Source organism: Podarcis vaucheri, assembly GCF_965113315.1.
Source record: "Podarcis vaucheri genome assembly, chromosome: 10".
In the NCBI taxonomy this organism is placed as follows: Eukaryota; Metazoa; Chordata; class Lepidosauria; order Squamata; family Lacertidae; genus Podarcis; species Podarcis vaucheri.
The window spans coordinates 59378738-59402853 of record NC_138748.1 but is presented as its reverse complement, the minus strand read 5'-3'; the positions used below and the strand labels follow the sequence as shown (position 1 = coordinate 59402853).

The window sequence follows — 24116 nt, the reverse complement described above, 5'->3', positions numbered from 1 at the left end:
TTAATTGGTGGAAAGAGATGCCATTTGAATCTTCTAACCTTATGGTGCTAAAAGTTTCAGGGGTTTCCTGCTTTTCACAGTATTATCCCTGTACCACTTTCATATTTTTGGGTCAGCAAAAATACAGAAAAACTACACTCAGCCTCCCCTCCTCTGAAGGTTCACTAGGGTTCTAGCATGAGCATATTATGGACATCAAGTGAAGCTTTCAGCAAGCTGGATGGTTATTTTAAATTTAATAAAGTGTGGTTACATTCCATAAACCTCAGGCCTCAGGTGGAATATAAACTCAAATTAAAAAGTAAATCAATATAGTGAGGACCTATGGTCACAAGAGGCAATAGATAATCTTACAAACTGCAAAAGTAGTCTCTGGCATAAGGTGTACCTGGTTTTCAGCTATTTAGGCATAGCACATTCCCATCCCCTGCAAGGTTACTTAGATTGTGCAAACATTCAGCTTTAGAAATATACTTCGATGTCATTGTTTCCTGCTTCTGCTGCTTCAGCGTCACGGCTCCAGAGCAAGAGCTGTTGTTTGGTGGTAGAGCATCTGTTTTGCATGGGAAAGGTCCCTGGTTCAATCCCCAGCATAGCTAGGTCAGGCTTGGAGAGCCTGCTATTTGAAGTCAGTGATTGTAGACAATACTGAGCTAGATGGGCCAATGGTCTGGAATCAGTGTAGGACAGCTTCCTACATTCCTTCCCCAGTTGTTGTGTCAGCATGCTTTGTGGAGCAGTCAGATATCACCCGTGCTTAGAGTGACCTGCATCCCACTTCTTTTCAGGTGGACTTATAGCCATGCGATAAGCCATGAGGGCCTCGTAAATGAGGCCACATCTGTACTATCCCTTTGAAGCACTAGCATACCATGGCTTCCCCCAAGGATTCCTGGGAAGGGTGTTAAGATTGCTGAGAAATGTTAGGAGTTGTAATAAGAGGCTCCTATTCCCCTTCCGGAGCTACCAAAGTGCTTTAATAATCCCTTTCCCGGGGGAACTATGAAGATGGTCAGTCTGAATCAGGATCAATTGGAGAAAGCCATGACAGTTCAAAGCGGCAGGATACTGCTTCAAATGTATAGTGTGGATAAGGCCGGCATCTGCTCTGAGCACCCCACTTCCATGTTTTTCTCCTGCCTCAAACACTGATACCACCTAGTAAAGAGGAGTTCACCTGGCATGATGGTATCACTAGACATCAGTAAATAATGGCTCAAGATCTCAGTTTTTGGCCTGGAGAAGGGATTATTTCTACATTTAACCAACGAGGAGCTTATCAGCCCATGGCTGAAAACTATGGCCAGAAAAGCCACCTCAACTGGACTGCCATCATCCCTCTTGTATCATCTGGGCCAGGGGTCGGCAACGTGCGGCCCATGGGCTGAATGCTGCCCATGAAGACCGTTTTACCGGCCCACGAGTCACCCGCAAACCAAGCCGCCCACTTGGCAAGTCCCCTGTGTGCTGCGCTAAACCAGCGCAGCACGGCGCAGTGCGGGGACTCGCTGAGTGGCACCGGAAATGGCATCTGCGCATGTGCAGATACCAGAAATTGCATCTGTTCATGTCCAGACGCCGAAAATCACTTCTGCGCAGGCACAATTTTTGGCGTCTGGCCATGCCCAGAAGATATTTACGGTGCCGCAGACATTCACAGATGCGATTTCCGGCATCACGCTGCGCCAGTCTGGCCCACAGACGGTCTCTGTGGGAGTGGTCCAGCCCATGGCCGGTAAACCTTGCGAACCCCTGATCTGGGCTATGATACTGCTCTTGAATCCCTAAGGCAAAGGCTTTGGGGCATTTCACATAGCGACCTGCGATCTCTATCTCATGTAATCTGTGGCCTGGTAGCAGCAGGAATCCAATATGGGTATGGCTTTCAGATATCCTCATATTTTAGGAACCTGTCTGTACCAACCTATTGGCATTTATTTCCCAAAGCCAGACTAAATGTATTTCCTTCGGAAGTGCTAAATGGTAGACTGAGAGGCATCCTTTATCAGAATAGGCTTTGTTTATGTTCTCGGGACGTTGATTGCATGAAGCATATCTTACTGCATTGTGGGCAGTACGAGCAAGCAAGGGACCAACTGATCAAACCCCTACTGGCAAATCTGCCGGGAAAATCTGAAGCCTCCCATATTCAATATCTTTTGGATGACACCTCTAACGATATTACACTGGCCGTGGCAAAGTTTCTTTCGGAAGTCAAAGGAAACAAAAATCATCAAGCTTGAGACAAAACAAAATGACTGCCTCAGTTTCTCTCTCCAGCTGTAACTACTGGCCTGTAATTTTCTGCACATGAACAAGGGACAAATGGGAGGTGGGTGTTTTGGGTCAGCCCCAAATTGTCAAATAAAAGCAATCTGCAAATGTTTCCAAAAGTGTCCCAAATCTCTTAAAATAAGTTGCAGAGTTTTTGTTTTTGTTTTGGCACTGTTCAGAATCTAAATGAAAATTGTGAGAGTTTGGGCTAAGCTCTGGTGTTTGCAGAATATTGATCCGAACAGTGGGGATTTCTAATTATCCCGTTTGGTCTGGTCTTGAAGCTCTCAATGGCTTACTTCAGCAGCTTCCCATCACCTCTAGTGAGGTCATATCAGATAAAGTCACAGTAAGCAGGGACACGTCCACTAAAGCACGGTCATATCTAGTAAAGTCAGTTTCTGGAGCATGTAGCTTGGTGTGGCAAGGAACTGCCACATCTAAGTAAGCCTTATTAGGACCATGGACAGCTCCCAGTGAACTCCAGAGGCTGTACAGTGTTTCTCTCCCCTATGGCAAATATGGGATGGGTGTTGCTTCAGCAAAGAGCTGAAATCTGAGGTCAGAAAGATCTGTTCTAGAGTTAGTTACCCACACCGCCCTGGAAGAGTTTTCTGTGTTCCTTAAGGGGCCTTTGTCCATTTCTGGAGAGAAACACTGAGGGTTTGTCTTCAGACACTGAGAATAGCCTCATTCTTGGGCTAGGAAGGCATGGTAGGAGATGATGAAGGTTCCCTGTGTGAGAGGCAGCCTCTATGTGTTCTTCATTTGGGTCTTGGGCAGCCCAGGAACCCAGGTTGAGTGGTCTTGACACTAATTAATGCTAGAATATGGAGAGGTTACTCAACTTCATTATATCTCATTTTTTGAATCACTATCTTTTCACATTCTGACAGTTAATGGGACTCTGACACCAAATTGCTGACATCTTGGGTGAAACCAAAGAGATTTTAAAGCAGTAAAGGAGGATTTAACTCAAATAATCACACTTAAATTATAGGTAACTCGATATCAGCAACTTCCTTGTACTGCCTATAAACCATGGCTCCATTTTTTTAATGGCCTGCCTATATAAAATCTTAATTGATTTTGCCCTGATTATAAAAGGAAAGCAAGATTAAAGGGAATAATCTAATACAGTCTGAAAACTGCATCCATTTTTGTTAAACAGCTTGGATTATATCAAGGCCACTGCAACATTTTAGAATGATTTCTTTGACATTCTGATCAATAAAAGTGAGACCTCAGACAGATTGTTACATTGCAGAACTATTTTTGTCATTCAGCATTTAAATACTTTCCCAACAGGAATATAATCGTAATACCAAGTGTATTTCTCTATTTCCTTCCATGTCAAAAAGGGAAACTTTCAGAACCTAATGCTTTATGGATACCCATAAGAAACAATGAAGTGCTACTTTAGCAAAAAGCAAAGTGAGGTAAAAAGAATAAATTTCACCACATTTACACTGGTGATTTGGGTTCGGCCAAATAGCCTTCAGATTTAATATTTTAAAAGTAACATGTTCAATGAAAATTACTCAGGGGTAGGAGTGGGGAACCCACTCAGCTCATGAACATTTGTTTCAGTGCTGTTCCCTGTTCCTTTGTTCCCCTGGTGGCGGCTGCTTTGATGTGAGCACCCATGGTTAGGGATGGAGGGTATGTTGGTGAATCTGCATTTTAAAGCAAACCAACCTATTTTTGCAGTCCTGGACTTATACACAACTTGGAATGCAGCTTTCAGATTACACACTTTCCTGAATTTTGCCATGCAGTTAGGGATGTGGGAAAAATTCAGTTCAGTTCACACTTAAAGGCAAACCTACCTAATTTACAGTTCTCGCAACAATACATAAACCAAAACATCAACAATATTTGAAATTTGCATTTTCTAAATTTTGCAATGCATTTCTTTAGCCAAGTAATATGTACGAAAATGCATATACTAGGGTAAAGTGTGCATATAAATGCATATATTAGTAGCAATTGAACTTACTCCCAGGTAAATGTGTAAAGGACTGTAGCTTTTCCACAGTAGGACTGGGTTTGAGGGGAACGGGGAGCCTGGAACTCAGGGTCATGGAGCAAGTCAGAAGTAATCAGAACCAAATGGAGGGGAGGAATCATAGAGAACTTTGGGAGACCCTAACTAGCAAGTCTTAACCAGACAGGAAACCCTGCTGATTCACATTTAGCAGCTGAACAAAAGACATAAATACTCACATTTGTTTTGAGAATTTGAAAAAAACCCACATATGGCTCAAGCTAACCTAAAATATTATACACATCACAGATTCTAACAGAGCAAACGTCAGCATGTATCCAAGTAAGTAAATATTTGAATTTGATTTGTGAACTTCAGAGGGGGGAAACACTACTTGTATTTTATTCTATTTTTTAAAAATAAGATGCACTGTCTCCCAAAAGTCTGACTAAGACACAAAATACAACTTTCAAACACTAAGGAAAACCATGTGGATTCAAACCCTCACCAAGATTCAGGGTGGGGGTGAACACAGAAAGGGAGGGGGGGAATAACAAGTCTGTCCATCTTGAGTGAATTCCAGAAGTGCAACATTGCGTTCATATGGTAAATAAAGATGTTAGCAGTTTACTCTTCTTTTGACAAGTAACACATTGTTTTCAAATATCAAGACCAAATGTTGGCAATCGTCATAGATATGCACGTCAAACAGGTGCCCATGAGATATGTTTGCCAAATTTAAGTATATACTAAGTATAGGGAGAATATTTCTGGCGTGGTGGCTTCAGAAATGATACTAGAACATTTATGAGGCACCACAGGGATGTCATTTTGCTACATCCCATGCCACCATTGCAGCTGCCTAGACAAGGAATTGCAGGCAGTTCAAACTGATGCGAATGTACAGCTCATCCAGTCCAGCACATCTGCAGCAGTGGACAACCAAATGCCCATGCGAAGCCTGTAAACAGAACCTGAGCACAACATGGACTCAAAAACTCTCAATCCTGGCATTTCATTTGCCATGAAAGGCTTGAACATAGAAAGCAGGTGTCCCCAAACTAAGGCCCGCAGGCTGGATAAGGCCTGAGGGACTCATTTATCCAGCCCGCGGCGACCCCCGCTGCCCGCTCTTACCAGTGCTGCTGGGTCGGAGGGGCACCAGAAATAGCTTGTGCACATGTGCAAGCATTATTTGTGCATGCACAAGCATTATTTCTGGTGCACATCCAGATTGGAGGAGGCCCGTGCACATGCACACAAGCTATTTCCAGTGCTCCTCCGACCCAGAAGTGCACCGGAAATAGTGTGTGTGCACGCGTATGGGCACGCGCTCTCCTGCCCTCCAGCCCACCGTGCAATCGGCACTGGAGACACCCAGCCCGAGGCACGGTAAGTTTGCTGACCCCTGATATAAAGGCTGAACTGTGTGGGCATCAGTTAGAGGCAAGCTGAGCTAGGAATGAGAAGCTGTGGGGCAAGACAAGCCAAAAATTTGGATTAGTGCCATACTAGTGCCAGCGCCTGCATTTTTTCACCCCTCAATTCTCCTTCAGTTAATGAGGAAAGAGCATGCCTTTGAAAATTATCAAAAGGCAGATTCCTCTGAAATTCTCATGGATGGGGTGAGGGGAGGGGCTTTGTTGCACCTGCCTCACTTGAGAGGTGTCTGTGAGTGTCCTTTCATTCTGCAAATCATCACAAATGAGGCACTAGCAAATCATCACAAATGAGGCACTAGTAAAACAGAGAGTAATTTGGCACACCAGGTCAAGATGTGAGGGGAGAAAGCTCAAGTGGGTTTCTAAAAGGCCACAGGTTCAATCCCTGCCATCTCAAGGTAGGATGAGTAAAGACCACCAGCTCAAACCCCAAAGAACCACTGCCAGATGGTTTAGAACAAAATGTATGGGGAAACCACCCAACTAGGAAAATTAACCAACAAACTTGAACTAGCATGGGGACAAACAAAAAAAGGAGGATGCCTTCACCCCGGTGTGGTGAAGACAATGAAATATTCCCCGCCCCAAGAGCCTACAAATCAATATGGCTAACCTGACATCACATCCCCCACCCCACCCCCATATACAAACAAATCACACTGCAACCAACTGAACACAACCAACCAAACAGTGGACCCTCCAATCTCTTGCAATGCCAATAAAATTCGTTCCCAAGGTCTGTTCTTAACCTGAGATACCACTATAGCTAATGGGGTCTCCCACCACCACGCAATTTCTGTTCTCATCCTGAAGCAAAGTTCTCAACCCAAGGTACTATTTCTGGGTTAGCGGAGTCTGTAACCTGAAGCCTCTGTAACCCGAGGTACCACTGTATAACTAAAGGACCTACGCACAAGAAGCTGGCACACAAAAAAACCCTGTACACACGCTATGCAATAGATTGAAAATATCATCATCCCCAACCTTCTCCCTCCCTCTTTCTCCCTCCACTCTTTCCCCCAAAAGTCTAGGACAATAGTGTCTCATACTGAATGTAAACTGCGAAAAAAGACTCTATGAATTGAAAGTGGAGACACTATATGTGCTTTACCTTGTTTCTGACCTAATGTGTGATTGCAAAAGCCCTCCTACCATACCTTTTCCACTTTTGTCTTGTGGGACGTTGCAGCTTTTATGGCCTGGGGGCTCCTGCAGCCCTCTAGATGGTGTTGTACTCCAACTCCCATCATCCCTAACCATGGGTGTTGCTGCCTGGGGTTGAAAGGAGCTGATCATACAACATCTAGAAGGCTGTATGTTTTGCATTCCTGTGTGGTGGTGTCTTCAGGACCATATACTTGGGTTTGGAGGAAAGAAATAAGCATCTCCTACTGCAATAAGCTGGTCAGGTTCTATGATCTCTTGGGTGCAGTATTTTAACATTTCCTGAACGCGTATTAGAAGAACTCTAATGTCATGTCCCTGTAATGGTGACCAGGTCTACAAAGTTAAACTTTGCCACTGGATTATGCCTCCTTTTGGCAATCAATTTTGTCCGGGTGGAAATCTGTGCAAATGGAGAAGCGGGGAGGAGAAAGTCTTTGATATATATATATATATATATATATATATATATATATATATATATACACACACATTAGTCCATCTATATTCAGCTGGAAGCCACATTCTCTACATCCTAGTTGTTTGGTTTATTTATTTCTGCCAACATTCAAGGAGATTTACTTCTGATTTTAATCTGACCACCCCAAACCCCCCATCCTGAACCTGTGCACTGATTAAAAGTAAAGGCAGCACGTTATGAAACTCAGCAAATCTGTGATTCAAAAAAGGACACCTTACCAAGGGGTCAGTATTTTATATTAAGAGGAAAAGTCAGAAATCAGGGAAGAAATGCTACTCTTGGAGTAAAGAGATTCTATTGCTCTGAAAGCCAACATTAATAATTCATTTCTTTATAGAATTCTCTACTCTTGGCTCTGCGCAGGTATAATAGTTTGAAAGACCTTCTACAGTAGGCGAAATATTAAGCTTTCTCTACCTCCAACAAATTTTAAAGCAATCCACCTTGATGTGACAGGCAGCCCTCTGGCTTGAAGACAGGAAACTTTGAGTGCCCGGGACAAAAATTAATCTTTATGAAATAGGGCATGAGAATAAAGTTGCCGATCCTTCTTTCGTCAATTCCAAAGCACAACCATCTAAGGAGTGTGAATCTGAGAAGTCCCATTTCCACAGAGGACTGGGTATCCCTCCCCGCAGTTGCTCCTCTATGAGGTCTTCTGCATGCACTCAGTCTGATCCAACAGGGTGAGTGTAGGGGCTGCCACCTGCACATGAACAGAAGCTTCATTCTCTTCAATGACGAGAATGATGTTGCCCTCCTGATGTTGCTGAACTACAACTCCCATCATCCCTTGCCACTGGGCGTGACATCACGTAGAACCCTCTCTACCAACTGCATTTCTATTGTATGGGCCTGCCTGTCAGCAATACAGCTCTGTAGCCCTAACCCCATCACATGCTGACTAGCAAGAAGATGCACTGTTGGATTTGGCTGCTAATCTGCCACACAGGCCCTTGTCTGGCTCTTGGGACTTTCCCATTGGGACTGGTGGAGCAGAAGGCAAGGAGCCCAACAATATGTGGAGCCAGAACCAGTGATAGGCAGAGCCAGAGCCAATGGCAGGCAGTGCCCACCCATTCTGGCTTTGTCCCCCATCATCCTCCATGTTGAGCCCTGCAAGGGACAACTCTGAGACTATGGAAGAGTAAGCTGACAGTCAGTGCTGCCCCCTGGACTGGAGGCAGGGAAGAAGGCAAAGAGGTGAGGGCCAATTGATGGCAGGCTGAGGTTGGTGGGGCAGCACCCCTTTTACCCTAATGGACAAGCCTCCACTGCCTCAATCCACACACCCTCTCCCCAAGCCACGTCACTCACTGACTCTGCTTTGCACTCTCCCTGAATGATTTTTGCCAGGGTGGAAGGCAATAATGCTTCTTGCTGGCCTGGGTGGAAGATTGAGAAGGGTGTCTGAGTGGGTGAAGAAAGTAGCCTACTGCACTTTCACAGTGGGATCAGGTGTTAAACAGGGTTGTGTTATTGCCCCAACTCTAGTCATTATTTTCATTGCCATGACCCTACACTTTGTCGAAGGGAAACTCCCCACCAAAGTAGAAATCATATATCAAACAGATGAAAAGCTCTTCAATCTGAGCAGGCTGAAAGCAAAAAGTAAGGTTACCTTAACTTCCATCATAGAGCTTCAGTATGCTGATGACAACATAATGTGTGCAGGCTCAGAGGATGTCCTCCAAACTATCCTAAATATCTTCGCAGAAGCTTATGAAAAGCTTGGCCTATCGCTCAACATCGCAAAAACCAACAAGTACAAAATAACCCCTCTGCAGTGCCGCAAAACCAACTCAATGGTAGAACATTGGATAATGTCAATCCTACCTGGGCAGTTATCTTTCCACAAGGGCCGACATTGATGCTGAAATCCAGCATCACCTGAGCTTCGAGTACGGCTTTCTCCCAATTGAAGTGCAGAGTGTTTGAGGACCAGGACATTCTCAGGGAAACCAAAATGCTTGTTTGCAAAGCTATTGTGCTACCAATCTTACTGTATGCTTGTGAAACATGGACCACTTATAAACACCATCTCCAACTCCTTGAAAGATTCAATCAATGGTGTCTCTGAAAATTTTTACACATCACTTGGAAAGACAGGCAAACTAATACCAGTGTACTGAGAGAAACAAAGATCACCAGTGTCAAAGCAATGCATCTTCAACATCAACTTCATGGGACTGGTCATGTTGTGCGGATGCCTGATTATCGTCTCCCAAAGCAACTACTCTATTCCAAACTTAAAAATGGTAAGCGTAATCCTGGTGGTCAACAAAAGAGGTTTAAAGACTGCCTCAAGGCAAATTTTAAAAAATGTAGTATAAACACCAACAATTGGGAAACACTTGCCTCCGAGTGCTCCAATTGGAGAACAGCCTTTACCAAAGGTGTTGTGGGCTTTGAAGACACTCAAACTCAGGACACAAGGGAGAAACATGCTAAGAGGAAGGCATGCTTGGCAAATCCACACCATGATCCACTCCCGCCCAGAAACCAATGTCCCCACTGTGGAAGCACGTGTGGATCCAGAACTGGCCTCCACAGTCACTTACGGACTCATTGTTAAAACTGTGTTTATGGAAGACAATCTTACTCGGCTACAAGTGATCGCCAAAGAGAAGAGACTGCACTTTCTGTTGCTCTGTCCACTTTTGACTCTGATCTTGCACACCATAGACTTGCCCAGATGGTTGCACTAAAGGAAATGTGCCAATCAAGCTGGTAAACATGTCCTCATCCCTGTTATGGGGCGAAGCTTTTGCCATCCATCTCAAGCTACTGAAAACTCAAGTCCTCTGCTTCAGCCAAGCTCCCTCCAACATTCTTCTAATGCATTTAAAAAACAAACAAATTGCTTTTTTAACCCCACGTTCGGGTGCTTGGTGTATGTAGCGAGCCTCCTTGACAATGAACACTTAAGCCAAACCAACACACATTATTTATTCCCTTCCCAGAACATCTGAAAAGAATCTGTGCATTGACTCCCAGAAGGAGTTGAGACATCATCTGATTCTTCTCCCTCTCCACTGATCATTAATCAGCCATCACACAGTCTCAAGCAATCGTGTTGTGTTTGTTACAAAATTAAATGACCCGGCACCTTTTGTCCATGCCAGAAGGTACAGCTGTTAAGCAGGATTCTTTTTCCCATTAGAAGACTGAAATGTAACAAATACAGCCTGACCTTGAGCTGAAAAGAAAGATATATGCAGAGGAGAGGGGAAAGGTCCCTTCCTAACAAAGGCGGAGATATTTCATAATTCAATTACCATCTCATTCAAAATGACTGTTATACAAAATCCAGAAGTCATTCAAATTATAGAAGTTCTAGAAAGGTTAGGCTTCTTCCCGCAAATGCATTCTTCACTTTTCTCATTGAGGAAAGATGTATTGCAGGGACCGTATAAATTAGGGACGTAATGGCAATGCATGATATGTATATGAGTCCTTTGAACAAAGGGACATGCAGTATTCACTCTTTCCATTTTTCACAAATGTCCTGCACTACTTGACATAAGGACACCTCTGTGGGTGGCTAAGAACATAGTAGAGCTTGCTGGATCAAACCAGTGGCCCACCTAGGCTTTGGATATGATGCAGAGTTATTCCAAAGCATGGGGAGATATGCTTTGGCGGGGAGATATGGGGGGATGTGGGTGGCACTGTGGTCTAAATCACTGAGCCTCTTTTGCTTGCTGATCAGAAGCTTGGTGGTTTGAATCCCTGCAACGGGGTGAGCTCCCGTTGCTCTGTCCCAGCTCCTGCCAACCTAGAAGTTCAAAAGCACGCCAGTGCAAGTAGATAAATAGGGAAGGTAAAAGGCATTTCCGTGCGCTCTGGTTTCTGTCATGGTCTTCTGTTGCACCACAAGCGGTTTAGTCATGCTGGCCACGTGACCCAGAAAGCTGTCTGTGGACAAACGCCAGAAAGCGAGATGAGTGCCACAACCCCATAGTCGCCTTTGACTGGACTTAACCATCTGTGGGTCCTTTACCTTCTTTTTATGTTCATCTCCTGACTTCAGAAGCGATGTGGAAGCATGTTAAGAGAAAGTATGAGTCATTCATGCTTCCACTCTGTGTCACACCCAAGGCTGCCTAGTAGATCATAGGTCTGTCAGCCAATGTATTTCCCCCACTAAATACAGCCCAGGCTCCCCTCCCCCCTGCCCACATTCCTTTAGCTAGGAGAAACCATACAGAGGCCCACGTTAAAAGCCTTCCCATGGGGCTGTTGGTGGTTTGAGCCCACTCAGGGATAGCTCTGGGCAGGATTCCTGCATTGCAAGGAGTTGAACTAGATGATCGTCTGGGTCCCTTCCAACTCTACAATTCTATGATTCAATGGCATGACTGGCTTACCTGATGAGATGCTGCTCATAAGACCTTCTGCCACAGACCACTTTCCCTGTGAGCTTTGAGCCTACCTGAGAATGGGCAGCCAAAAGAGCCAATGGGCTCCAGTGCAGTGGTTTTGGGAGTATGGGTCTCAGCAGATGCCTGGTGAAGCCTGATGAATCCAGCCCTGTAGCCTGTAGCCAACATAGTGCAGTCCTCTCTATGTGCTTTGGACTACAACTCCCATCATCTTGACCACTGGCCATGTTGGGTGATGGGATTTGTAGTCCAAAACATCTGTAGGTCACCATGTTGGCTCCGCCTGTTTCACAGTATTCTGTAACAGGACTACACATTCATCACTGACCACATCATAGATCTTATTCATTTTTGTAGTGTCAGCTAGGTACATGATGCTTTCAAGAGTAACGTGTGTAAAATGGGAATCTATATTGATAATGCAAGACATGGATAAATAAAATACTTTTTAGAAAACTGGATGTACCACTCTAGCTTTCACAGGCCTACAAGAGTTACTATATGTTTGCAACATAGTTCAACGGAACAGTGAAATAAATGATTGGACAGCAAAGCAGAGCATTTTGATGGAATAATCCAGTATGGAGCAAATACGAGGTAAACATCAGCAACTGGCACACACAGTGGGGGAGCAGGTATTGTTCATATTACTGAATATTAAAGCATTATATTAACTATTTAAAAGGTACAGTTGCGTGGTACATTTGCCCCACGGTGTTCATATAGAAAAGCTCAGAAATGTATCTTGTGTTACTGCAGAACCAGCAATCAGAAACTGAACAGATAGGCAGGTAAAACTTCTAATGAGGACAGTGGAAGGCTACCCATTTATTTATTTTCAGAAGCAGGATTTAAGATTGTAAGACAAGCCTCATGCAGGAAAAGGGAAAACAAATGAACCAATGGCATGGTTCCTACTGGGTTCACTTCAGACCAGTGAAAACAACAGCCATGATCAGGAACATGCTTCATGATCTCTTGATCAATAGGACTTAGTGTTCAGAAATTTTTGCTCAGAGATGTGTCCCTCTGAGCTAAATGGAATTTTATCCCTGAATATAGCTGCAGTCCTAATCATGCTTAATAGGGACTCAGCCCCACTGAATTAAGTGGTATGGTTATGAGTAATCACATGCAGGATATATGTTTAGCAGTTCAACAATATAACCAATTACCTAGGATCCTGGTGGATTCTCCCACTGGATACCCTGCGTTGAGCAAAGAGTTGCACGATGGCCTGTAAGCAGTGGAAACTGGTCCATTAACGCAAGTGGGGCACTGCCCCACTAACTTCTGCCTGCCCATAGCCAACCCCCACCTGCCTGCCTGCCTGCTTACTTACAACCAATCAGGGGGTGGCTGTGCCTGTCATGGCTCTGGCACCACCTACTTTCTCCCTATCTTCCGCACCAGCCAACACTGCCTATGAGACTCCAGATCTATGATTCTATTACTGCCATTGGTTTACATGAAAATTGGGCACTCTTAAATTTTTAGAAGTATTAAAAGTATACTAAGACCTTTGGCAATGGGCACACCCTTGTCAAAATAATTCAGAATGTAAGGCAGACCTGCATGGCCAAGCTGAACATAGCCCCAGCATTTCCTGTAGCCTGTCTGGTGCCCACTACTCCCTGGCAGGCAATCCAGGATTATCAAGTCACAGAAAGGCCATAACAGACATTGAGTTGCATTTGGCTTAGAGGATCACAAATTGTTCAGATTGCTCAGCGACAAGAGAGCTACAGAGATCAGGCAAATGTTCAGAATTCAAATGCAAAACCATAGACTGCTGGGATCTTGTTTAATGCTCACAGAGTATGTCCTTTGCACTCATAAGTTCCCACCTTCAATCTCCACCATAGGAGCCAACTCCTAGGAGTCAAGGTCCCTTTGCCGCCCCCCAATAAAATATTTGAGGGGGCTGCCTTCCCACATTAATGGGCACTGCCATTCAAATGATGTGTGCATGATGTGTCTTGTGATCGATTATGTGGGGTGGGGTTTACCTGCCCCACCCCCCAGTATTTTATTCAAGTTGGCACCCCTAATCTCTACCATCTCCGGTTAAAGACACCCTTGAGCCAGGCATGAAAAATATCTCTCTTAGGCTCTGGAGAGTCAACTAGAGTAGATAATACTGACCAAGAGAGGTTCAATGTCCAATATTAGGCAGCTTTATACATTAATATGAGAGATTCTAACTTTCCATTGGGGCACCAAGCTTCATAGGTGAGTCTGGAACCATGAACCAAGGCCAATTTATTCCTTCCAGTATTTTACCCACAGTTCTGCTGGCTTTTAAGAAATTAGTCATTCCTATTCTAGGTCTTCACAGCTCTTCTATGAATAGAGATTGACCAATGTATCCATTTTGGATTCCCTCTACTTTTCATTTTGTATCCTCCAGTCTTTTGTTCAGTTCACCACATTTCTGCATCAGATTAAAAAAAAAAAAAATTACAAAAAGTCCTGAAAATTTGTCTGCAATTTAATCTAATCTTCACATTTGTGCAAGCAATTCTCCCTAATATAATGCATTTTGGGACATTATTTTCACTTATATATGCATTTTTGTGCACATTCCCCCCCTAATATACACATTTTTGTATATATTGTTTGGTTAGAGAACTGCATCATAAAATTAGGAAAAGTGCAAATTTTGAAGAGCATCTGTGCTTCAGTTCACATACTGTTCCAGGAAGTCTGAATTAGGTAGGTTCCCACTGAAATGTCAATGGGACCAACTTTCTCATTCTTACCCTATGGGTACTTTTCAAATCACTTGCATTTCTGTGGTTCCCAAACAAGCCTGGTTTGGAAGGAATCTAAAACTGTCTTGGCCTATTGTTCCACAACATCATGCCAATGACTCACATTTCTCCACTATATATCCAGGATAATCTTTTATGTGCCTTATATGTGCTTATGTTTACTATCACATTTTAAAGTAATACAAAGCTAATCCGGGAGGATTACAGGACCCCAGTGTGGAATCAATTCCCTTAAAAAGGGGAGAAAGAGAAGATACTAAATACCCAGACATTTCTCATTTTATATTCCCACAGTGGGATTTTCAGAAGTTCTCAGTCATAGCCAAAAATCTATTGCTTCTGAAACCTGTCCAATGGAGTTAAATAGGTGCAATTTTGAAGGATACTGCTGTAATCCTCCCCCAAATCCAACCTCTAAATTCTAGGACCAGTATACTGGCAGAGCATTCTTACTGAAGGGAAATTCTGATTGAAGTCCAGGAGAATTTTATTAAGTTTGAATGAGGTTGGCACATACATTATCTTTGTGATGTGGTTGTCACCGCAAAGCCACTCTCCTGTAGAAAGCTCCTATGCACTGTTGGTAATGAACTGGTTATCGGAATCACATGAATAACTGGTCCTACTCATGCATGCCCTTAAAGACAGTCTGGAAGATTCTAGTGTTTCCAGGCACAGATGCTAAGATTTTTGACCAGAGACAGCTATACTGGCTAAAGGTTTGCTTTGGGGGCTCAGTTCAAAGGTCTTCCTTTAGATCTTTAAACCTCTAAACAACCTGAGACAACAATATCTCGAGAATCACCAGCCTTCATATGAACCTGACCAATAACTTTATTGCTCTTCAAGCTCTCCTTTAAGTCCCACCCCCCACCCTCATCACAAATCCAGTGGACCTTTTCAGTGGTGGCCCCCACGATGTGGATTAGCCTCCCAAAGTCCCCATCTTAGACAGGCAAAGAAGACAATTTTATTAAATCAATCAATTGGTGATTATTGCTATACAGGTGATTTTAGAGAGGTGATTTATTTTAGAGAGCCAGTGTGGTGTAGTGGTTAAGAGCGGTAGTCTCGTAATCTGGGGAACCGGGTTCGCTTCCCTGCTCCTCCACATGCAGCTGCTGGGTGACCTTGGGCCAGTCACACTTCTCTGAAGTCTCTCAGCCCCACTCACCTCACAGAGTGTTTGTTGTGGGGGAGGAAGGGAAAGGAGATTGTTAGCCGCTTTGAGACTCCTTCAGGTAGTGATAAAGCAGGATATCAAATCCAAACTCTTCTTCTTTATGCTGCTATTGCTCTTTGAACGATTTTAGGCTGTAATTCAATGGCCCCTTGGACTGGAGCTCCCACTCCTCACCAGCGAGAAAAAGAATCTGTTTATGTTGTGGCTCAAAGCACAGGTGGGCAACCAATGCCCCTTCCATTTGCCTGCTCTTCAGAACAAAGGCACATCAAATTGATGGGCAAACATTCCACTTAGTGCTACAAAAATCTTGAAGTACATTTGCTGCTTTGAAATGTGGACAATCTCTTTGTGCCTTTTTAATAGCAGTAAGCCAGCAAAAAAGCGTTTGCTGCCTCCATACCTGTGCTCCATTCCTTTTCTGGTCCCTTCCATCGGTCACCATCTTTCCTAGTTTACTGCAGCAAGCAAACCACTTCAGATCAAGGAGGAGTGTCAGCTGAAGGACCTAAGGAGGCAAGTGGCAGAATGGTAGCAATCTCAACTGCACTGGTACCACAGAAGGTACAGGGAGGTCGCTCAGGTCACAAGGGAAGAGTTGTAGCTGGGTGGTAGAGCATATACTTTGTATGCAAAAGGTCCCTGGTTCAATACTTGTCATCTTGAGGTAGGGCTGGGAGAGATTCCTGCCTGAAATCCTGCAGAGCTACTGCCAGTCAATATCAAGGTTACTGAGCAAGATGGATTGATGGTCTGGTTCGGCGTAAGGCAGCTTCCTAGGCTCCTAACCCTACTTACAAATGCGATTGCCCCAAGGTTTTCTGTCATGTGAGTAGGAGTTCCAGGAGGAAAAGAGCCCAATTTGAACTGGTATTTCATGGCCAGATGGAGGGATGCTGCGAGCTCTTCCCAAGTCTTCAAACAGGCATTGCTCAAAAAAGAACCATAGCATGTTGCTACAACCCCACAATGCAATTACTGCAAGCTCTGGTAACTTCATTACCAACAATCTACTGCCTGAGATGTTTATTTTTCTTCCTTGCCCAGGAAATTGTGTGTGTGTGTGTGTGTGTGTGATGTGTAGATGGAGAATACTAAATCACAAAGATTTAAAATGTCAGAATGATTGGCCGGATCTTACAGAAGTTCCACCTCTTCCAGCGTTATGGAGACTCTCTTCACTTTGCCACACCCTGCTCTTGTCTTAAAGAAACATCAGAACCAGCCTTTAAATAGCTTGTAATTGGTTCTTTCTTTTCTCAGATGGTGCACCTCAAGCATGGGGAAGGGCCATGGTTCAGTGGTAGAGCATCTCTTTTGTATGTGGATGGTCCCATGTTAAATCCCTAGCATCTCCAGGTATGGGAGGGAAAGATCTCTCATGGAAATCTTGGATGGACCAATGGTCTGACTCAGAATAAAGTAGCTTCATAAGCCCCTATATACAAACCTTCCATTCATACCTGCAGTTAATCACATGAGCCAGTAATTCATGGATCTCAATGAAGACAATTCCCGTGGTCTCTTGAAGCTCCAAAATGTATCACAGTGACCACAGAAAGGGGTAGGTCTAAGATCCTTGGTCATAGTCTGAAAGCACACAGTGCAACAGCCTAGTTTAAGCTAAGCAGACTTGGGTCTTGACATTGTTTGTATGGGGGGCTGCCTGCTAAAATCATATGAACATGCGTGGCTTTGAGCTCCACAGAAAACAGGTGGGACATATGTTTTAAAATTATTCATATTCCAGGCTCTCCTGTTAACACTGTTCATGCTAAGGGTGAATAAACAAGGCATAAGCCAGTTCTAGCACAAACTTCTTGACCGTGAACACAGTCAAGATTTTTTTATATACATCTTTCAGATACATGCATTGTCTAAGCACCTTTATCAAGATCTTTTGAAAAGAGGCATGGCCAAGAGGTTTATGTCCTTTCACAATATAATATAAAGTGTGTGTGTGTGCACAGAAAGATGTTTTAATCATGATTTTTAACAAGGAGGGGGGAAAAGAATCCTGTAAAAGTAACATTCAGGGTCCTTGACTCTTTGTTCCAACAGGCACTGAATTGAGCTTCAAAACTGTGTTTGCAAATCAACATATACGTATGGAGACTGCACTGAACAGAAACTAATGAAATTCCAAGGTGCTCTGGGATGCCTGTTTTATTCTGATCAGTGGTAGATTGCACTATTGACCAAGTGTCAGCCATAGAGCGATACAATGATTGAATAAAAGTGGATACATAATCGGAGGGGAGAACTTTGCCACAACCGGGCTTGTTGCTTTTCTCCTAATACCAAAGGACACACTATTTTTTTCCCCTTCTTATTTCTTACAAAAAGTTCGGTACCCCCTTTTTTCCCTTTCCTTCCCCCTTTGTTCACTTTTAAAATATACATACATATATAATCCCTGCTCCTCTCTTCCCTTTGTGGATTCTCCCCTCACCAACCCGGCCCCCTTGATGGCTTCCTCAGATAAAATAATGCAAGGTTCCTCCGCCGGAGATGCTGATGAAATATTTGAGGCCCCGATATTAATCTGTTATCAGTTGTGTAGGTGTGAAATGTGATGAAGATGACAGAGACTCCTGCTCAGCCGGCCTAAAGTAATTTGCACCAAAGATATTTAGATCTGTCTTTGGACACTGCAGATCAGTTATTGCAGGAGGGGGAGAGCCTGTGGGGAGCCTACCTTAAAACATATTTCAAATGCCAGGGGAACCGCATGAAAATTGGGTAATGAATGAAATTCTGATTGCAGAAAAATCACTTAGGAATGTGACTGATGCGGCTCGCTGATGTTCTATATGCAAAGCTGAAACCTGAGGTGCTTAATGGCATACACCTTTGTCCTGTGGGTTCTGCAGTGCATTCAGTTTTGCACTTGCCACCAATTCCTTCCGTATTAGAGAAGATACCAAGACTGATAATAGTATTCCTCGCTAAAAAACATTGAGCTGTCATGACAGCTGAACAGGTCTGTGCCATGGGTGCTGTACCATCTATGGCTTAAAGTGGACCTGGAAACAAGCAGATATCCAGTAGCATTCCTCTGAGCTGATCAGTAAACCATCAGCATAAGAACCTACCAGGCCTAGGGATCCACCTAACCCTGTATTTCTATAACAGGGATGGGGGCATGTGGCCTTCCAAATGTTGTTGGACTACAACTCCCATCATCTCAGACCATTAGCTGCACTGGCTGGGGCTGATGGGAGATGGAGTCCAGCAACATCTGGATGGCCACAGGTTCTCCATACCAGAGTCTCTCTAGGATCTCTGAAAGGACCAAGTATGCCACCATGCACCCATGATTGACGGGGCTTTGCTGCACCACATGTGCGAGTGATGTGGACACACCACATGATGTGTTGATGTCATGTGCATATATCACATGGCATGCTGATGTTTTGTGTACTGGCCACAGGGCATGGTACAGAGACTGTGGGATTTAGGTGAGCTTGCCACATGGCATGTGTGCATGGCCGCTGTGGATTTTTTGGGGGCCCGTTCTTGAATTTTTTGAGGGACCTTGCCTCCTCCCCCCAGATGGTGCCTATGGGAAGGATGCATTCCTCCATTGTCTCCCAACATGGATGCCAACAATGTGCAGCTTCTAAGGATTGGGCCTGGGATCTTCTGCATGCAAAGCTGATGGTCTCTCACTGAACCTCCTTTGAACTAAGATATGCATAGTAGATGCATGCTCACTTACATGTGAAAACACTGGTGGCAGCATTGGAATGTAGACCCAAACATGCCCACTCCCATTGATGACTCTCCTCAACCTGCTCCTGTGTGAATAGTTTCATTCTTAGGTGCCTCAAAGTTCCTCATTGTTTTGGCTGCAACTGACTAACACATTTCCCTCTCTGGACATTCTATATTCTGTTTGCTGGTCACATTGGGATATGACAACATGTTAGCAAATGGCAAATTTGCCCGATTGTTCTTCTGGACTCATCAGTGGCCCAGTCTGCCTTCCATTTTCTACAAGAAGAATTGCCGGTCCTCATAGTTGTGTTTCCATTTGATACCTAAATCATTTTATCAAACCAACAACAGGCAGTCACTGAAAATCTATATCCCCACCACGACCATATGCTTTACCACTTAGTAAATGGATGGTGACAAGTTTGTTTCAGTTCCAGAACCCCTGTAGTTCTTCTGGAGGTTACAATGGATAATGTGATGTAGTACTTAATTTTTATTCTCCAAATAGCCAAACTGATAACAGCACTCTAAGTGTTTAAATACATAAGACCTGCCTATGATACATCAGGCCAAATATTTGTCTAATCACGCACTCTTAACAGTCTTACTGGGGAAATCACAAAATGGAAGCAGCCATGCCCTATTGCCATCTTCCAGCATCTCGTACTCAGCCTCTTGACTCAGAGGTTAGATTGAGCAAAAACAGAAAAGCTGGTTCACTTCAGATGTTGTTGAACTACAGCTCCCATCAGCCCCAGTCATAGCTGTCAACCTTCCATTTTGTTGTGGGAATTTCCCTTATTCCAGCGCCGTTTCCTGCTGCTTTCCGCTGCTATCCCGGATTGTTAGATATCCCGTAGACCATCCCCGGGACAGGTGAGGCTGCTGATCCCTTATTTTCAAATCTGAAAGTTGACAGCTATGGCCCCAGTCAGAAGTTCCAATGGTGAGAGATAAAGACAGATGTAGTCTGACAGCACCCACTGGGCACTAGCATCAAGTTATTGTGGCAAATAACCATTAACACATGCAATATCTGTGAATTCATCTAATCCTTTTCAACGTCTCAGGCGGAGGTCAGTCCTAGACTTGCTACGCTAGGGATTGAAACTGGGACCTTCTGTTGTTCTCTACCAGTGTTAGGACAAACAGGCCACTGCCCCATCAACCTCAAACTGTCCGCTTGCCTGCCTTCTTGCAATCAGTCCAGAAGGTAGCACTCACTGTCAGCTTCCTCCTCCTTCATATCATTTTTGCCCCTGCAGAACTTCATAAAGAGGAAGAATTAGTTGGCTCTGGCCATCTTGCTGTTCTTCCTACCCCAAGGGGCACCACCAACATAGCTATGCCCTTCCAAATATATCTAACTGTTTAACTGATATGTCCTCCATTGTCCACCCACCTGCAAACACCCCCACTGAAATTCCATCTAACAAAATGCTCCCCTTCTTTTCAATAGATGAGAAGCTCCAAATGAGTTCACCAAAGACCTTGAGAAGAGTAGAACAATTATCGGAATGTACATTGGTTTTACTATGAGTCAATTTGACACATACACAAATGGCAACAATATCATAAAAATCACTGGGGCCTCATTTCTCTCCTTTCCTCTTAAAGCGGTTGGGTCTCTCCCCCCCCCCCCATTGAAAATAACATCTTCATCCTATCCATTTTTGAATATATGGTATCACATTTTGCCTTACCCATTCAATGCTGGATAAAATGTGGGCATGCACATATTCCTGAGACAAGAGCTCTGACTGAAAGCTATAAAACGAAACAATCTCTTTCAGGGTTGTTGTTTTATTCTTTCTCTCCCACCCACCCCTCTTTTTTTTCGAAAAAGGAAAATTGCATAAATAATACATTTGGCCCTTGCAATACCAAACAGGCACAATAGCTACTTTACAGCTTTCATCAAAAGAAGACCATCTTTTTTCATTTACATTATGAAACTGGTAATACAATATCATCAGCTCTGATTGGCTGAATCATCATGTTGGCATGTTCCTGCTCTCCAGATAATGCAGCCGGGTCCTTGTGTCAATGGAATGTATGACTGGGGGAACATATAAGGGAAATTTGTCATTGGCTCATGAAGTAGCCTTTTTAAAAGTGGGGAGGAAAGGGACGGCGGGTTGGGGGAGAGAGAAAGCAATAATGAAGATTTATTGAGAAATGTGTGAGAACAAGCAAAAATTCCCCAGTGGGGGGAAGAAAGGGGGGGGGGTAAAGCAACTGCCCGTGATGTTGTTTCCTTTGAATCCAGGGTATATTTCGCCGTTTGGCATCTGGGCTTATATTCATCATGTTTTATTATGATAGCCAGACACAAGGAGATGTCAACACACAGCATTTGGGGCATGGTCTAGCGGTTAGACCAAGAGCAGTGAAAAATGCCTTCTTCTCCCCCCCCCCCCGCCCGCCTTGCAGAACCCCTGCATGACCTTGAAGAAATGATTTCCTCTAAGTAAGCTAGCCTGAGAATCCGACAGATGTGTCGTGGAGAAACATGTCACTTAGAAGCCATGAAGCACACTGAGGTCTCGGAGAAGACTTGCCTTGCAGTGACTGTTTTGCAAACTATAGAGGCCAAAAACCCCTATGTCTTGCCTTGCTGTCGGCAGAAGCACCATTTAGGATCAAGAGGAATGCCATGGTGCATTTCCCTATGTGCGATTATTCCTCATGAGCATTGAGAATAAGGTTCATTGCCAAGGGTGTCCTCAAGCCTGCAGCTAGCCCTGCTTCTGCAGCTACAGATGAATGGATGGGACACTGCCCTGCCAACCTCCATCTGCTCTCAGCTAGTCCCACCACCATCTTACAACAAGTCCAGAGGGTGGCACTGCCTGTCAACTTCCTCTTCCTTGGTCTCAGTGTTGCTCTTGTAGGACACAACAGAGAAGAAGGGAGGATTAGAATTACCGTATTTTTTGCTCCATAAGATGCACCTGACCATAAGACACGCCTAGTTTTTAGAGGAGGAAAGGGGGAAAGCCCTGTTTTTTGGTTATCAGCTCACAGTTGCACAGCTTCTTTTGCAAAGGGGAAAAGTCCCTTTTTTGAGGATCAGCTCAAAGTTGTTGAGCTTACTTTGCAAGGGGGAAAAAATCCTGTTTTTATGGGGTTCAACTCACAGTTCTGCAGCTTCTTTAGGAAAGGAAAGGGAGCCGTTTCTACAGTATCCAGACAGATAATCTAATCAGCCAGTCACATGCTGCTGGGGAAACAACCAGCCTCCATCTGCAGAACATTCAAAAATGGAGGCCTGGGCAAGTGGGTGGGGCCAGAAAGGGACCCAGCGATCAACCACACATTCGCTCCATAAGACACACAGACATTTCCCCTTACTTTTTAGGAGGGAAAAAGTGCGTCTTATGGAGCGAAAAATATGGTAGTTGGCTCTGACTGTTATTGACTCTGATTCCACCTACCTGCAGCCTCCTTGCCTTCCGCCACCACTGTCTACACAGCATGGAGCCTTGGGGTTCCCATGGATGAATTTAGATGCAGGTGTACTAGAGCCAAGAAGTATCCTGTTCACTGACTCAGAAAATGAAATTTCAGAGACTGGCAGAAGGGACTGAACCCTGAAGGATGACAATTCTAGTAACACTCTTACAACATTTAACATGAGAAGCCTTGCTCTGGATACCTGTGCTGGATAAGGTTCAGCAGATGTCACTAGCAGCAGGGTCTTTTCAATCATGGCACCAGAGCTACAGAATTCTCTCCCCAGGGCCAGGCTCAGCTATTCACACCAGGTGCCCAGAGGGTAAGGTAAGGCACTACCATGGATAGCTCCGAATGACCAACATCCTCAGACAAAGGCTGTAGGTAAACTGAGGCCCTCCAGCAGGCATACTACCTGGCACACTTTGTTGCTGGCTCTCTGAGCACAGTTTCCAAAGCATCTGCTAGAAGATACTCCTGCCTCTCAGGCAGGGAAATGGGCTGAGAAAGAAGGGAGGAAGTGAGAAACGGATTTTGGCAGTAAGTAACTGATTTTGGCAGTAAGAAATCCAAGGGCCTCATAAAGTGTACAGACCACAGGCTGCCACTGAATCAGACCTTCAGTCCATCTAGCCACTATGCTCTACCTCAAAGGTGGAGAACCTGCATCCTTCCAGGTATTGTTGGACTTCAACTCAAATGAGCCCCAATGGTCAAGGATAATGGAAATTCTAATTCATCAACTTCTGGTGGGTCACAGATTCCTCCACCCCTGTCTGCTGTGATTGACAGCAGCTACCAGGTTGTCAGGGTGAGGGCCTTGGCTCAAAGTTCAGACATGTGCTTTTTATGTAGAAAATCTCAAGTTCAAACCCTGATATCTCTAGTTAAAAGGCTCCAGCAGCAGCAGATGATGGGAAAGATTTCAACTTGAGAACTTGGAGAACTGCTGCCATTTACTCTGGTAAACCATACTGGGATCCATGAACAAATATTCTACATAGTGTAAGGTAGCCTCCTCTGTCTTTCCCATCACTTTAGGCCTTTCTGCATACAAACCACACAGCCTCCCAGGTAGAATGACAGGATCGCAGAGATGGAAGGAACCGCAACTAGTCCCTTCATCTAGTTCAACTCCCCACAGTGCAGGAATATGCACCCCTATGGGGATCAAACCCATGACCTTGGCATTATCAGTCCCATGCTCTAACCAACTGAGCTAAGAGTATACTCCTTAGTTATGAAAGAGC

At 44.3% G+C, this 24116-nt stretch overlaps 1 long non-coding RNA gene across 15 annotated transcripts in view; it reads right to left on the bottom strand.

Annotated features, from left to right (window-relative positions):
- Nucleotides 1-24116, bottom strand: part of LOC309541472 — a 101848-nt gene that overhangs the window by 43617 nt on the left and 34115 nt on the right. For 2 of the 15 annotated variants that reach the window (XR_014223712.1, XR_014223719.1), the window contains exons 3-4: nucleotides 17154-17280; nucleotides 16094-16198 (exon numbers count right to left, since the gene is read on the bottom strand). The exons of 8 other annotated variants lie outside the window; for them this stretch is intronic. This is a non-coding gene — a long non-coding RNA (uncharacterized lncRNA). Of the gene's footprint in view, nucleotides 1-13938; nucleotides 14168-16093; nucleotides 16199-17153; nucleotides 17281-20812; nucleotides 20901-24116 lie in introns of all 15 variants that reach the window. 5 more of the 15 variants (XR_014223724.1, XR_014223725.1, XR_014223726.1 and 2 more) reach the window with 5 other exon arrangements.